The sequence below is a fragment of the Columba livia genome, chromosome 14, assembly GCF_036013475.1.
Source record: "Columba livia isolate bColLiv1 breed racing homer chromosome 14, bColLiv1.pat.W.v2, whole genome shotgun sequence".
Classification (NCBI taxonomy): Eukaryota; Metazoa; Chordata; class Aves; order Columbiformes; family Columbidae; genus Columba; species Columba livia.
This window is the reverse complement of record NC_088615.1, coordinates 8,127,173-8,141,237: the sequence shown is the minus strand read 5'-3', so window position 1 is coordinate 8,141,237 and position 14,065 is coordinate 8,127,173.

Below are 14,065 nucleotides of genomic sequence, written 5' to 3'. Positions count from 1 at the left end.
AAGAATTTTACATCTGCCTTTACCTGTCAAACCCTTAGTTTCAGGTTACTGACTTTCTAGACACATCTCTTGATGAACTAAAAGGTTTCTTAATTTCTCCTAAATGTTCTAAAATTAAATAGAATATAATTCCAGCTTTTAAACAACAAATTCCTGGCATGTTGTGGCCTTTATCAGTAATGAAGAGTTTAACTTCCATCTAACCACACAAAACTTTAGAAAGAAGCTGTGTCATTTTATACAATTACACAAAGTCGAAGGGGTAGAAAAGCTACCAGGATGACTGCTGAATAAATGATGTACAAATAAAACAGCTCAAGCGTACAACACATTCAACTTTCATATTCTCTTGATATACAATAGATTTCCATTTATATTTCTCTATCTGGACCCACCATAAAATTTTCAGAGTGTTGCCCTTGCTCAGTTTTTGATTGTTTCTAGAAAATGGGGGCACAAGATTTTCAGAGAATATCACCATATTTCTTCCCTTGCAAATACACATTAGTTTAGTTCAGATACTGTGAGAACTCTAACTGGTTCTCATTTTCAGGACTGGGGCCTAAGTTCTTTTGGGCTGTATCTTCTGTCTAACTGATAAATTAGAATACAACAGAAAAACTCTAAAGATTGAAAAACTCCACAGTAGGTGAGATTACTGAAGGTGTGTTTTCATTTCCTAGACATTCTAGGGATCCAAAGCCAGGGAGTCCAGCACTGTTCTTCCAGTTTCACCCTTACCATTGTAACTTCATTTTTCAATAATAGAAATGCACTATTTCTAACCAAAGAGTTTACTCCAGTAGTGGCTATTTACAGCCAGGGGAATATATTTGGCTGCTCTTTCTTCTACCCTCTCTGGTTTTCTATGACTCCGAGGAGTCTGTCCACATTTTGTTGTCAAAGCAGACAGTGTTTGTGCACTGGCAGCCAAACTACTTAAGGTTCATTTTAGTTTTCCCAGTTTCTAGGATTACCCATATGCCTGGGATGAGTTTTTCTGTCAGACAAACCTGAACATGATGCTTCAGCCTGTGGCAAGAGAAGCCCAGAAACTGCCCAAGACACCAGCACCCTTTACCAGCAGCTCGCCCAGCAGGGAGCTGGGCACCCTGCGTGACCTTCCCAAGCAAAGAACTGGGTGTGCAAGAAGACAGTTTGCTTTGGTAGTATTTAATTTGGGATTTTGCTTTTACTGTGAGTACTGCCCCGTTTTCATGTTAGAGATGAGTTAGTGCCATGGGCTCTGCTTCCAGAGCTGAGGGCAAGGAGATCAAAGCTGATTCTCCATTCCTGGGGGCCACAACCAGCCCCTGGGGACACCGTACCCACATGGTGGGAAGTCTGACTGTGCCTGAGGACAGGAGGTGTCAGCTGTAATCTTTATGGCAGAGTTTTCAGTGATGTCTTCCTTAAAACCAACCCACAACGTAAGCTTTTTAAGGTGAAGCTCAGATAAGGGCCCAATACTTCAAAGGCTTGATGATGCAGGTCTATTTCAGTATACTTTTGTGTCAGGAAACCCTGAAAGTATCTTGTCTTTAAAAAAAAAACCCTCTTTCTTATGTAACTGCCTCTCAAAAAATATGCTTAAGCCTTTCAATAACGGCAACCAAAATCTAATAGAAAGTGAGTGCAGCAGTTAATCTACTGTTGTGTTAGGTAATTTTATATATTGGGTTGATAAATAATAAAGTAAAATAAATTAGTTCCTATCAAATGTTTCCTGAATGCATTTCAGCCAGAGCTTATTGTTATTTATTCATCTGTTGGATTGCATCTCTGAAAGACAAAGCTGTTTTGAGAGTGTATGTGACTGGAATACTCTATATGAAGACGCCATGACTTGGGAATGAAGCCAGCAAGTCATTAATTAAGGAGCTGCAGTCAGAGTTGTGTATCATGAAAACTGCCTAAAATCAGTTACTGTCTTCATCCAGCTGCAGAGGTGTCACCACCTGTATGTCACCAGATCAGCGGGGCACTGGGAGCGCAGCATTGCTGACCGCGGTGCCTCGGGCAGGAACGGCTGCAGTGGCCGTGCAGCTCCTTGTGCATGGGGTGAAGGAGCTGGAGCACTGGAGCATCCCCGAGCAGCTCAGTGGCATGGCCAGGATTGCCTCTAGGATTCTATCTCATCTTCTCCCATCCCATCTCATGAGGTGGTGCAGGGCTCAGCAGAGAGCTGCAGTGCAAAGTGTTGGCTTTCTGCTTCTCGCTTGACATGGCTTTAGGTTCCTATAAGGCATAAAGTATTCTTTGCATCCTATATATGGTGCCAAGTCTGCATTTCTAGCCACATCTACTTGCACGTGTCTGAATGGCCACCATTGCAGAAATAGCTGAGACAGAGATGGGGAAGCGAATAACATAGCAGCTGTAATTTAAACTAAAACCATTTCAGATCCTCCAGGTCTTATTTCACAATGTTACTTTTCTAGCCTCTCTCAAAAAGCCTTGTGTGCTGCAGCCAAGAGAAATGTGCCTGGCTTAGCACAACTGGCTTTTGCTGTGTCACTACCCTTGTAACCCTTTCGACTGCACTACCAAAGTGTGGCTCATGCTATTTCAATGGCAATAGAATTACATATTTAAATTATACTTTACCTTTAATTATAATTTGAAATATGTACAGTTACTTAGCTAATATGCATTTGAAAACGATGTAGTGGAAGATTCACTGGAGAATGACAGCTGCTCAAACAAATGAAAAACATTTTCTTCTTTTATTTACCCTGGAACAATAAGTGTGGATACAGCATCTGGTCCTCTCCGAGGTCTTTGCTTCTTACCCAACTTCCAGCTGGAATGATTGAGAGTCAGTGGGATCTACCGACCTTCCTCAAGGTCTCCAGTGATGCCACCCAAACCAGAACAAAGCATCCTAGCTGGATGCCTTTTATGCTAATCCCTGAATCAATACGTTTCCAAGATCATTATTGGGCTTTTATGCGATGCCAAAAGACTGTGTTCCAGCAGTTCTCTCATTCCCTGTGTTGATTATCCTTTGGACCATTCTACATTATAAATCATTTAAATCTTCATTGTATATTGTACTCCCTTTGTGTAATATTCAGGACAATGGGAAACCATTTCTTCATATCCTCTCAGAGACTGGAAAATAAAGAAAGATGGAAGACAAAGTTGCAGTTAAAGTCCTTTTGAGTCCTCAAAGTGAAGGCAGTGTTTTTGAAGGATGCTACCATTACCGTACCTCCTCCAGCATTCCTCTTAGGAAAAGCAAGATTTCTTTGGTTGCCTAACATAAAGACACCCGGACAACAACTTCTCATGGCCAGGGCATTTATTTTGTGTTAAAAAAAACAGTGACATGCTAAGACTTCAACATCTTACAGGAAAGGAGCATGTTGCAAATCTTCATCTGTTCACAGAAAGGACAAATCCTCCACCGACAGCTCTGAACCTGCACCCTTGAGGCACCAGCTCTTGGCAAAAGACCCGTGGGAGGTACAATCCCATCGCCTCCTGGGACATCGTGGAAAACAAACTGGCTGTTATTGTGAGTGAGAACAAAGTGTGGGAGAGCAGCAGGCACCTTTGTCTTCTAATTAGCACCGATGGCTAAAGCTCTTTAGAGAAGGGACTTTCCCACTGTGTGTTTGCACAGAGGGAGCTGATCCGATGAGGGCAGCTGAATGCCATGGTATAAATAATGAACTACACAATAAACACTCTGAGACTGGTTCAGTTGGGGGAGAAAAATAAATACAGCAAACAAAGAAATTCATCATGTTAGTCAGAAATCCCATGTCAAGACCCAACGGAGATTCTTACCGGCTTCCTCAAAGAATCCACATTACAGACAATATTCCATAAGTATGAAAAAATACTTTGCACACCAAACTTTGCAATGTCTAGCATGTGCCCAAAGGGTAGAATGATCACAGATTTCCTTTTCTATCTGTATTCACAGTGTCTAATGTAAGCCTGACCTTTTGAAGAACGGGCTTTGCATATTCTTTCCCAGGGGCAGTGAAGAGTTACTGCTTGATCTCTCCTCTAGCAAGAAAATTTAACAAAATATTTATTTCAACAATGGTTGTATATTAGCCAACCAGGGAAACTTACGATGTGCAGGGAAAACATTTGTGTACTAAACCATGATAAGGGCTGTGAATACTGTGCCAGTGCTGCAGATCTCTGGGCTCAGAGCCACTCTCCTGGCTTCATTTGGATGTTGCTATTGATCTAATCTGTAGCGAGATGATCACAGGACACACTCCTTACATTATTTAGTTTGGATTTGTGGTTGGATGGGGGTATTTTTTGTTGTAGTTTTCTTCTTTATTCTTCATTTCTGCTATTATTAACACACAATTAGCAAATTTCACAGGTATGTGGCTCTCATCACACATTTTTAATCAAGAGCGATGAAAATGCTGCATTCCTCATACACTCAAGCTATGTGACCAGCCCCAAGGTGATGAACCACCTGCAGTGTAAGGCAGGGATTCACCACAGCAGCACAGGGGACGAGGGCACGGAGGAACATTTTGTGGGGCAGCCAGCAATGCAGGCATGGTCTCCCAAATCCTACATAGCTCTGAGCTCAGCAGGAGCCCACTGGCCTACTTTATGCAGACACACAGAGAAGTCAGAGCCAGAGAGGATATAAGAGATGCCAGCTCTTCCAGAGATTGATATCTGTCAGGGGATAAAAAACAAGCAAAAAGCTGAAAAAGATCTGACATAGTGATGCCCTGCTTTGCACAGAGATGGGACACTGGCCATCTGTCAGCTGGTGCTTCCCAGTCCTGAACTGGTGAGTCTCAGCATGCTGAACCCACAGTTTGAGTCTGGCATTCCTGCCCTTGCTGCCTCCAGTCCAATTTACTCAGAATAGACATTCCCAAGCAAGATTTTGATGACCATTGCACATGGTGTCATAGATGTAGGCAACAAACAGGCCATCTCTCAATAGCTACTAGTTCTTGTTTATTTTTTGCAAACAAGCATTTTCTCACTGGAACTCACCCTGGAAGCAAGAAAATCCAAAAGGAGATTTCCAGGAGCAAAAGATGAAGTTCAGGCTGCGAGGAGGTCCCATCTGGCCAGGTTACTGAGCCAGCGGGCAGCCCACGACTTCCCGTCCTGGAAATGGCAGGCTTCATTTTCCCATCTGCTCCCAGGTAAAAGGCAGGACTGAGCAAGAATAAGATGCACATCCGAGTTGCCACAGTTTAATGACTTAATGTGATTAGGAGTGTACAGTATCTAGCTTAATAGGACTCTGGACACAGCAGTGAATCTTCAATACAGGCTGTACGGAGGGCACATGGGGTACCCAACCTTCCGTGCTTTCTTCTTTTGTGCTTATTTCCCCTTTTATCTAAACTAAAAGTTGCTCCGAATGAAAATACCTGTTTGCTTTTTGTCTATGGAAGGCCCTGATGCGTATCTGCACTGCCATACAACCTCCCCTGCACATCCATCCATCCAAAATGTCAAACTCATCTCCTGAGGTTGTCAGAAATAGTTATCTTGAGCTTGCAAATGGTACTGCTGAACCATCCAAACAGGAGATGTCATCCTGTCACCATGAATGACAGATGATTATGGTTCTTTCTAGATGCCTGTAATTAATGTTACGTTTTAACTTTGACATGAACACCCAGAAGCCCAGTAAATGGGAAATCCTTTGGAAGCTTTGGCTTTCTTTTCCTCTCCCTGCTTCTTTACCCTACAGGCCTTTAAATAAGTTAAAGAAATCACCAGCTGTTCCCCATAAAATATCCTAGAAGGAAAGCTGAAATTCAGAGCCACAGATAAATACATGGGTACATATCAGAGCTAAGGCTGAAGCCAGGGGCTGGGCAGGCACTGTCCTCCCCAGCAGCGTTCAAACATGAGCAATGCGGGGAATGGTGCCTCAGAGTCACATTGTTACCTTAAAAATCTGGATTGACAGCCACGAGTCTTTCTCTTTTCCCTGTGCCTCTCAATGTCCTCTGTCATTTCAGTCTTCTATCACCTTTTTTGCATGTATTTGCTAACATTTTTGCTCCCGACCTGTGGCAGTAGGCTTTGTTAGGGCAATACAATTTAAAATGTGGTGGGTACGCTATGTCAGCAGTGGGCTGAGGTACCTGAAGAGCATGGTTAGGAAAAATAAACTCGCTGCTGCAAATCCCACATCACCGTTAAACTACGTGATGCTGAACATCAATCAAAGGAGGATTAGACTTCCCTGGTAATAGATAAACAGCAAAATGAACAAGATCATCTAAGCTCTTCAAACAAAATCATGTATTTTTAGTCTACAAAATTCAAACCAAAATGCAGCCAGAGAACAGGAAAAAGCAAAACAAAGATTATTGAAAGCTTATGTTTAAACAGTTTCAGCCCAAATATTTACTGATGACACACACACAAAAAAATGATCATATGTTTCACAATGAAGAGCTAGAGCCTTTAATTACATAGGAAGCCAGGCTTGGAGAATCAAAAGAAAATAAACGTGCCCCCTGCAGAATTCACTGTAAAGTCTTTACATTTATTTACATTCCCATTTCTCTTTAACCTACATTCCCCCTGACAGAGAGTTTGTTTTGGGTAATAATCCCTTTCATATGGGCCAAGTCTACAAGAAACTATTTGCAATTCATTTAAAATATGGATTTTTGGAATCTACTGTAAATCCCTTTTGCTAAGAGAAAAAAGCACAGAGAAGAAATAACATGCTGTTTAATCTTTGGGCTCATCAAGTCCTGGAAGATTATTTTGACAGTTAATTTGATATATTTAACCGAGCTTCCAGTCTACTCTGCTTGAAGAAAGCCATCATTTATGACTTGCTGTTGTGCAGGAGCATCCCAGATAGCTGCGACGTCTTGTGAAGACATATTTACAAGGGGAAAGAGCATATATTAATATTTCCTTGCTGTTCATGCACAGTCCTTCCAAAATCCTCAGTGCATCCTGTGTTCATTTTTCCTGGCTTATAATGGCTGTTTGTCCCCTGGGGGGATGGCAGCCTGGGATTACGGATGGGTGGGTAGCAGGGGAGGCAAAAAGGTCTCTGCTGTGTATGTCAGGGCTCCTTCCCACATACAGCCACGTCTGTTGAGATCTGTAGTGTAGAAGTGGCTTCATTCCTGGATACTCTCTCGCAAAACAACAAACAACACCCTGATCTCCCCAGCTTCCACACTTCCATTTCACCTCTTGTTTTCTTCAACTGCAATGTTGTCACGTCAAGTGATACTGCTCAGGGCCTGAGAGAGGTCCCCTGCCCTGCGGTGGTTTAACAACTGTCCTTGTCCTTGCAGAGACGTATAGAGGCTTCGGCCATGCAAAGACTGACTTTGCAGAATTTCTTGCTGAGGGTTTGCACATTGGGGCTTTGGGAGTAGAAAGGCAGCAGTTCCCCTGTATCGACAGCCCTGACCACAGGAAGAACAGCATGAGCTGGGGTGCAGCAAGGTTGGGGACATGTCCTGCTGGAGCCGGCAGCAGCCACCCCAACAACTGCCTTCCTGCCCTGGGGAGCAGCTTTGTTAAGGTGAAGCTCATTGCAGTGCGAGATGCCAGGACTCTCCTGGAGCTGCTGAAGGCTCTGGGCATGGAGCACTCCTGCAGTGGCTTGCTGCAAGGGAAAAGAAGGGAGGCTTTTGTGTTACAAATATCAAATAAGTAGGTCACATCCCACAAATGCAAACAGACAGGGAGGAAGGCGCTTGCGGTTCTTTACACTCATCTTTGGGAACAGCTTCATAACAAGGACCAAAATCCTTCGAAGGACTGTGTCAAAGCGTGGTTAGCTGGTCCCTGCTGGGGTGCTCGCAGCTGGACATCACTTGTGACTGGCACAGTCTCCTTGCATGTACAGGCTGCTCCAGAGCAGGAAGGCCCCTGCCACACTTGTGTGATAGACTCCAAAAATAAAACACATCAGACTGTGGGAGCTGAGGTCAGACCCTTCACTTGATTTAACAGAGGTCCCTGCTCATAGCTGATACACTGTGGAGCAGCCCATTGAACACCCTCACTGAGGGAAACATAAGCATTTCTGGGCATACAGGAACAAGTCAGACTCAATTGGTGGTTCATTAGCACTTTTAAAATCCAGCTGATGAAGCCGTGTCATTCCCTCTGTCACCTTCACCTCAAGGCCCAAGGAAAGCAGGGGGTTGCCCTGTGATTTAACACAGTTTGGGTTGTGCCTGGCACCGCTGCAGGGAGGGGACAGGATGGCACCCACCCAGGCTGGTGACTGGAAGCTGCCATGTCCCCCTGTGCCTTTTCTTACTGCAATTGACACTTATACCCCTATAATACCTGTTTTAGACAAACTCATCTCACAGCCCCTAGGTGCAGGCAGTGCTGCCCAGAGAGCAAGGATCCATGGCACGGGAGAGCAACATCGCTGCCTCCTGCAGCTCTGCCCTTTGCAAACCAGCCTTCATTTCATTTTCTGTTCATGGACAGAGCAAACGGGATGCAGAGAGCAGGGGTGACTGGAGGAAGCAGCCAGAAGCCGAACAAAGTTCATTCTCCTAAGGCCCAGTCAAGTGCTTTATACCCTGACTGCATTTTTGGGTATTTTTGGCCAGCAACCCAAGTTTTGGTTTCTGTGTATTCTTGTCCTTCCCAAACACATGATTTAGAGGAAATAAGGAAACAGTTTTCCTATGCAGGGTTAAAACTGTAGCATGAATTAAGCTGTTTTAAATATGCTCTGGTGTTCTACCAGTCTGTTGAAAACACAGGAGCTGGTAAATACTTGTCTGCAACCTCTTTCTATATTGTGGGAACACATTTTAATTACCACCCTCTACCCCATTTGCAGCCAGGCAGTTTACAAGCTCTCCATCATGGTGCAGATGAAAGACAAGACTTTTTGCCCTCCAGATGATGCCAGGCACTCTTCTGGGATGCAGTCTGAACAAAGAAGGCTCCTAGAGAGAAATAATTGAGGGCATGAAACAATTTACAGGACAACATCCCACAGCTTGTCTGTTCATGACAGAATAAACCCATAAAAGGGCCAGATCTTCCGATACATTAAATTGTCTTGGTTGTATTGAGCTAGGAAAATAAATAGGAACCAAGTAACTGCATGTTGATCACATCCCAAAGATGCTTCTATCCAAAAGCCTAGAGGCCAAATGGTTTTGGTGCCAGACTTTAACCTCTTGCCCCCAAATCACAGCAAAGCTTGAAGTGCAATCTGCTGCAATTTGCAGAAGCAACCACAAACACAAAGGCTCTCAGGAGCACACTTCACATGTGCACGTTTTTCCCCCAAATCCCAGAGGGTCAAACAGTTAAAGAGCTGGCACTAGGTATGGTGATACATGAAAAAGCTGCACAGTAGTTACTCAGCCTGGCTGCAGCTTTCCTTGATACTAATACGAATATCCCCCTTCATTAAACCTGGTTGTAAGTCACTAACTGCAGCAAGAAAAGTCAAAATTCATAAAGGGCAAGGGGGCAGCGGCCTCCAGAGCCTGACTGGGAATGATGCATCAGTGAGGTAAAACAAACCCTCAGAGTTGTGCTCCCAGACTGTGGACATTTTCCAGCTTTTCAGGATCATGGAGTGAGCACCCAAGAGAGCTCTGTGACCACGAGCGCCTGAGAGCAGGGGGACTGGGAACACAAGCTCCTCTCCTTTCCTCCCTTAATTTCTGACCTTACCCATCCACGTGGCAGGCACCTGGAACTGCTCACAATGAGGTTTTGCAGGGGGTGTGACACAGACAAACCTTTTGGCTTTACTGGGATTAAAGCAGGGATTTTCACAGGTGAATGCAGGGTTGGAGGCAGAGGTGTGTTTAACCCTCAGCACTTGCCTCCAGTTTGTGCACCTGCACAACAGAAAGAGCTGACACCTGCTCACCCCATGGCATGGATGTTTAGGGGATTTTTGGGTCCACCTGAGGCCATAGCACTCTGCAAAAGTGGTCAGACCCTGAGTTTGCTAATGGCAGTAAAATTATGTTCACTTTTTACTAGTATAACTGAGATCAGAGTCAGTCCTTTAATTCACTGGTTGGTTGAGGATTACTTAACATGCCATGGCGCTAAGAGGCAACCAAGAGACTTAGATTTGCCAGCTGATCCAGGCTGGTTTTGCATCACCAGACTGTCAGCAGGGCTGCGAATCCAGCCAGTGACACATAATGTGCTGCAAACGATCTCATCTTCCCTACCAGCATCAGCTGAGTGACCCGAAGTATCTCTAATCAGGGATTTAGCATATTCTTACCATAATGGAAGTATGTAATACTAAAAAAATTACTGCATTTTTTTCGTTGTTCTTTATGACTTAACAGCTACAATTGCCAATTACTTGTCTGCAGCTTGGCTATTACAAAGATACATTAGCAAGTGGGAGCTCATTTGCTGCAGTTGACTTGCTTTGGACCTGATCTAAACCCACTGAAACGTTTTTCTGTCATCTTGAGAATATTTCCAATCCAGTTCTGCCAGTACCAAGCACACTTGAAGCAAGGCAGCATTGTCCGACTGAGAAAAAACCCTTTCTAGTGAATGTGGAGGGGCCAAAAATCCCACCTGACACAATTCTGCTAATGCTCAAAGGATAATAACAGGAAAGGATTTGGCCTTTTTAGTTTAACCTTCACTGTGCGCGCCCTTGGGAAGTACCAATTTGGTTAATCACAGAAGCAGCAAGAAAAAGAATCTCATTATAAATATTCACAAGATCACATGCAACCCAGCAAATCCTGTCTAAATGAAGGAAAATAAATTAGGGGAGGATACTGGTCTGATGATCAGAACTTAACCCATACTCCCCATGATGGGCTGACATTTGCCTGCTCGTCAGATACTGCAGTCACACGGACAGCCCCTCTGGCTGCTGGTGACATTCAAGAATGAAGCTCCCTTGGTTTTAGGAGGAACAGGTACGATGGTACCAACTCTCTGTGGCAGGTGTGGGCATGGCCATGGGCTCCAACAGGACAGACAACAGCTCAGGATTGCTCTGCTGGCACCAAAGCCCCAGAGAGCAGCACCGTCCAGGTAGCAGACTTGCTTCTGAAATTCTTACCTGAGAAATCCCTTTAAATATTAATAATTACCAGGTTTAAAAATATGATTCCCCTTGAAATCACTCAGGCCCTTTGGTACATGCCTATGCCTTTTTCTCATTGCAATGAAAAGCAAACCTATTGTCAGTTGTATCAGTAGATCCAAATTTGCTTGAAAGAGAGCAAAATAACAAAATAGGAGAAAAAGAAGTACCCCTTGCACTCCCTACTAAGCCCTGATTAATTTTTCATTTACAATTACTTTCTGTGCAGTATTCGAGAGTTCACGTAGTAACATTAAAAATTCCCTGTGCCCTCAGATTTCCCCCAATTAAAATTGACAACCCTCATTTTGAACCACAAACATAATTACCCAGTCCTCCTCACTGACTTGATAGCTGAGGTTGTTTGTTGATAATTTATGAGCGTTGGAGAAGATGAATAACAAAGCCGAGGCTTTGCAAAACCTCTCAGTTCCTGCCTTTGAAGTCACAAACACGCCAGCAGCAGATGAAGCTGCTCAGAGGCTGTGTATGGTCCCTTCCCGGGGCTGTGCCGTGCCTCTCACCTGCGATGGTGACATCCATGAGACTTGTGGTCCCAGTCCAAGTGCTGGGAGAGATCAGTCTGAATTGCTTTTCCAATGGGTTTGCAGAAACATTAGGGCAGATCCTCAGCACCAGCTGTTTTGAAGCACAAAAACTGACCCTGAGGTTGGCTCAGGGCACCCCAGGAGCAGGAGACATCACTTCTATGTGTGAGCACTTCAGTGTTTCCCTGTCCCTGTTTTAGAAGCCCCCTGCCATCACCCTAAGCCAGAAGCCCAGCTGAGCCTGGCTTGCTTTAATGGCCTCACACAACACATGCCCACTCTAGAACATAAAAAACATTCCTCCCCTCCCCAGGTTTTCCAATATACCCTTACCTCCTACAAAACCCCCATGTCTTAGCACCTGTACAAAATCCTGGCCATGATAATTTTTTTGTACTTAACATTGCTTATCCAAAGACCTCCTCACATGCCGGTGGTTCTCACCAGTGCCCACAGCAGCACGAAGACTGTTTTCAGGCAAGAGATGAGAATACGATACAGAGAAGCAGCTTCTCCCAGCTGGGAAGGACAATGGCAGAAGGGACAAGCATCACCCACGGGTCATATTAACACCTGAGCTGGGTAGTCACAGGCCTAAGCACAGTGCACCGAATGCTGGATATTAAGAGCATCCCTGCTTTGGTGCATTAATCTTGAATACAGATACTGAAATTTGTTGTTTCTTCTTCCTGTAGGAAGAGACTACGTGGAAAACCTCTTGCCCCTACACCAAGGCAAGAGGGAGGCAGGGTCATGGTGGGGAAATGTCTCACCCATCCTGAGCAGCCTTTCACCCACAGGCTTGCACTCCCTCCAGCAGTCCTGGCTTCAGCTGGCTGATGGAGTTCAGCTGCCTGCTGGGATGGACATCACTTAATTACACTTTACTAGGCAGCAATGTGCATCAAACCTCATCCATGTCTGCCTGATTGCCTGTACCTGCCTCACCAAGGCCTGCAAAGAGAGGATCCTGCAACTGTGGACTGTCTCAGTCCAAGTCTGGTAGCACCCAATTTGCTTTGTAAATGGGATAAAGCAAGCTGGGGGCTCGATCTATTGATGAGAGCATAGAACAGGTGTTAGTGATCAGCTACCTGTAGTAGCTTCAGGGAAGCTGATACATCCAGTGGCCCTGTAGAACCAACTCCATGCAACCCATTTATCCCTCGTAGTCTGGGTTTGGGGGAGCCTGAGTTTCCCCATGCCCAGGGACACAGGTATACTGGGGTGCAGCAATGTGGCCACCACTCCTGGAGCTGCAGGTGGAAAATAGGGCTAATGGGTCCAGCGGGTGTGAGAGGCATTAATTACCCCTGTGATGCAAGTGTCTGGCACTGGCTGTTGACCAAATTACTATTTACATCAGAAGTGAGGGGAAGGGAAGAAGTGAAAAGAAGAAAATAATGACACATTTCAGTGACTGTTGTTGGGTCTATTTAGAGAAAGCTTTTCCCAGCCTTGCTCTCAGGGAGGGGGTAGAATCTCATTTTTAGGATGTGAAACTCGGATACTGCTTAGGGCAAAGTCTTTTCTCCAAGAAAAGCCTGTATCTTTCTTGTGTTTAAAGATGGTGAGAACATTAAGTTGTTTTGTCTATCAGCTCTTGGACAGCCTGTCCTACTGCAACTGCCAGGAATGCAGAGACTGGGTGGGGGGGTGGGCGGAAATGGAGAAGAGACTGAAACAGAGAGAGTGGATTATTAGAAATGCATGTATAAATGAAATAGTGTGCTGACAGCTAGGCAACATCACTGAGCAATGCGAAGTGCAAACAGACAGAGCAAAGCTATACTATTCCCTTCAAGGTCAAAGCTTTCTATAAATTCACAGCAAAAGTAATTCAAGCCCACTCTGTTCTTCCCTGGTCTTTCCCCAAACCAAAGGCTGCTGTATATCTTTATCTTTAAAGAAGCCTTAACTCTCTATCTGTAAAGGGCAAAAGAATCCAACGTGAATGATTTGGTTCCTTCTGCTGTTTATGGGGAGTTTAATACATTGAATATATTTTCATTGCACACATGTACCTGCTCGTCGCTCTTCTGAACCACAAACAGCACGCAGAGTGACACTGCTATATAAAAGGAGCATTGCTTCTTTAGTGGTTATTCTCCCTGATGAATTGCAAGAGTTAATAAATGAACACCTGCCTGGGTAATTAAGACTGCCCTCCCCAGACCTGGCCCAAGACAGTCAGGATGTTTGGTTGGATTCGGCACAGACCAAAGTACCATCATTTTTCCCCTAAGCTCTGTCTGCGCTCAAGGGTCTGCTGGGTCCAGCATCAATTACGTCACTATTGCCACTGCAGAGACATTTATCCTCAGCAGGAAAAATAGCTGCATGATTATTATTGTAGTTCATTTGCAATCCCCCAAAATAAAACAAGTGTGCTGAAAGAAAAGGGCAGCAAAAAAGAAGTTACAAAACTTTCAGGAATCAAACAAAATACTCCTCT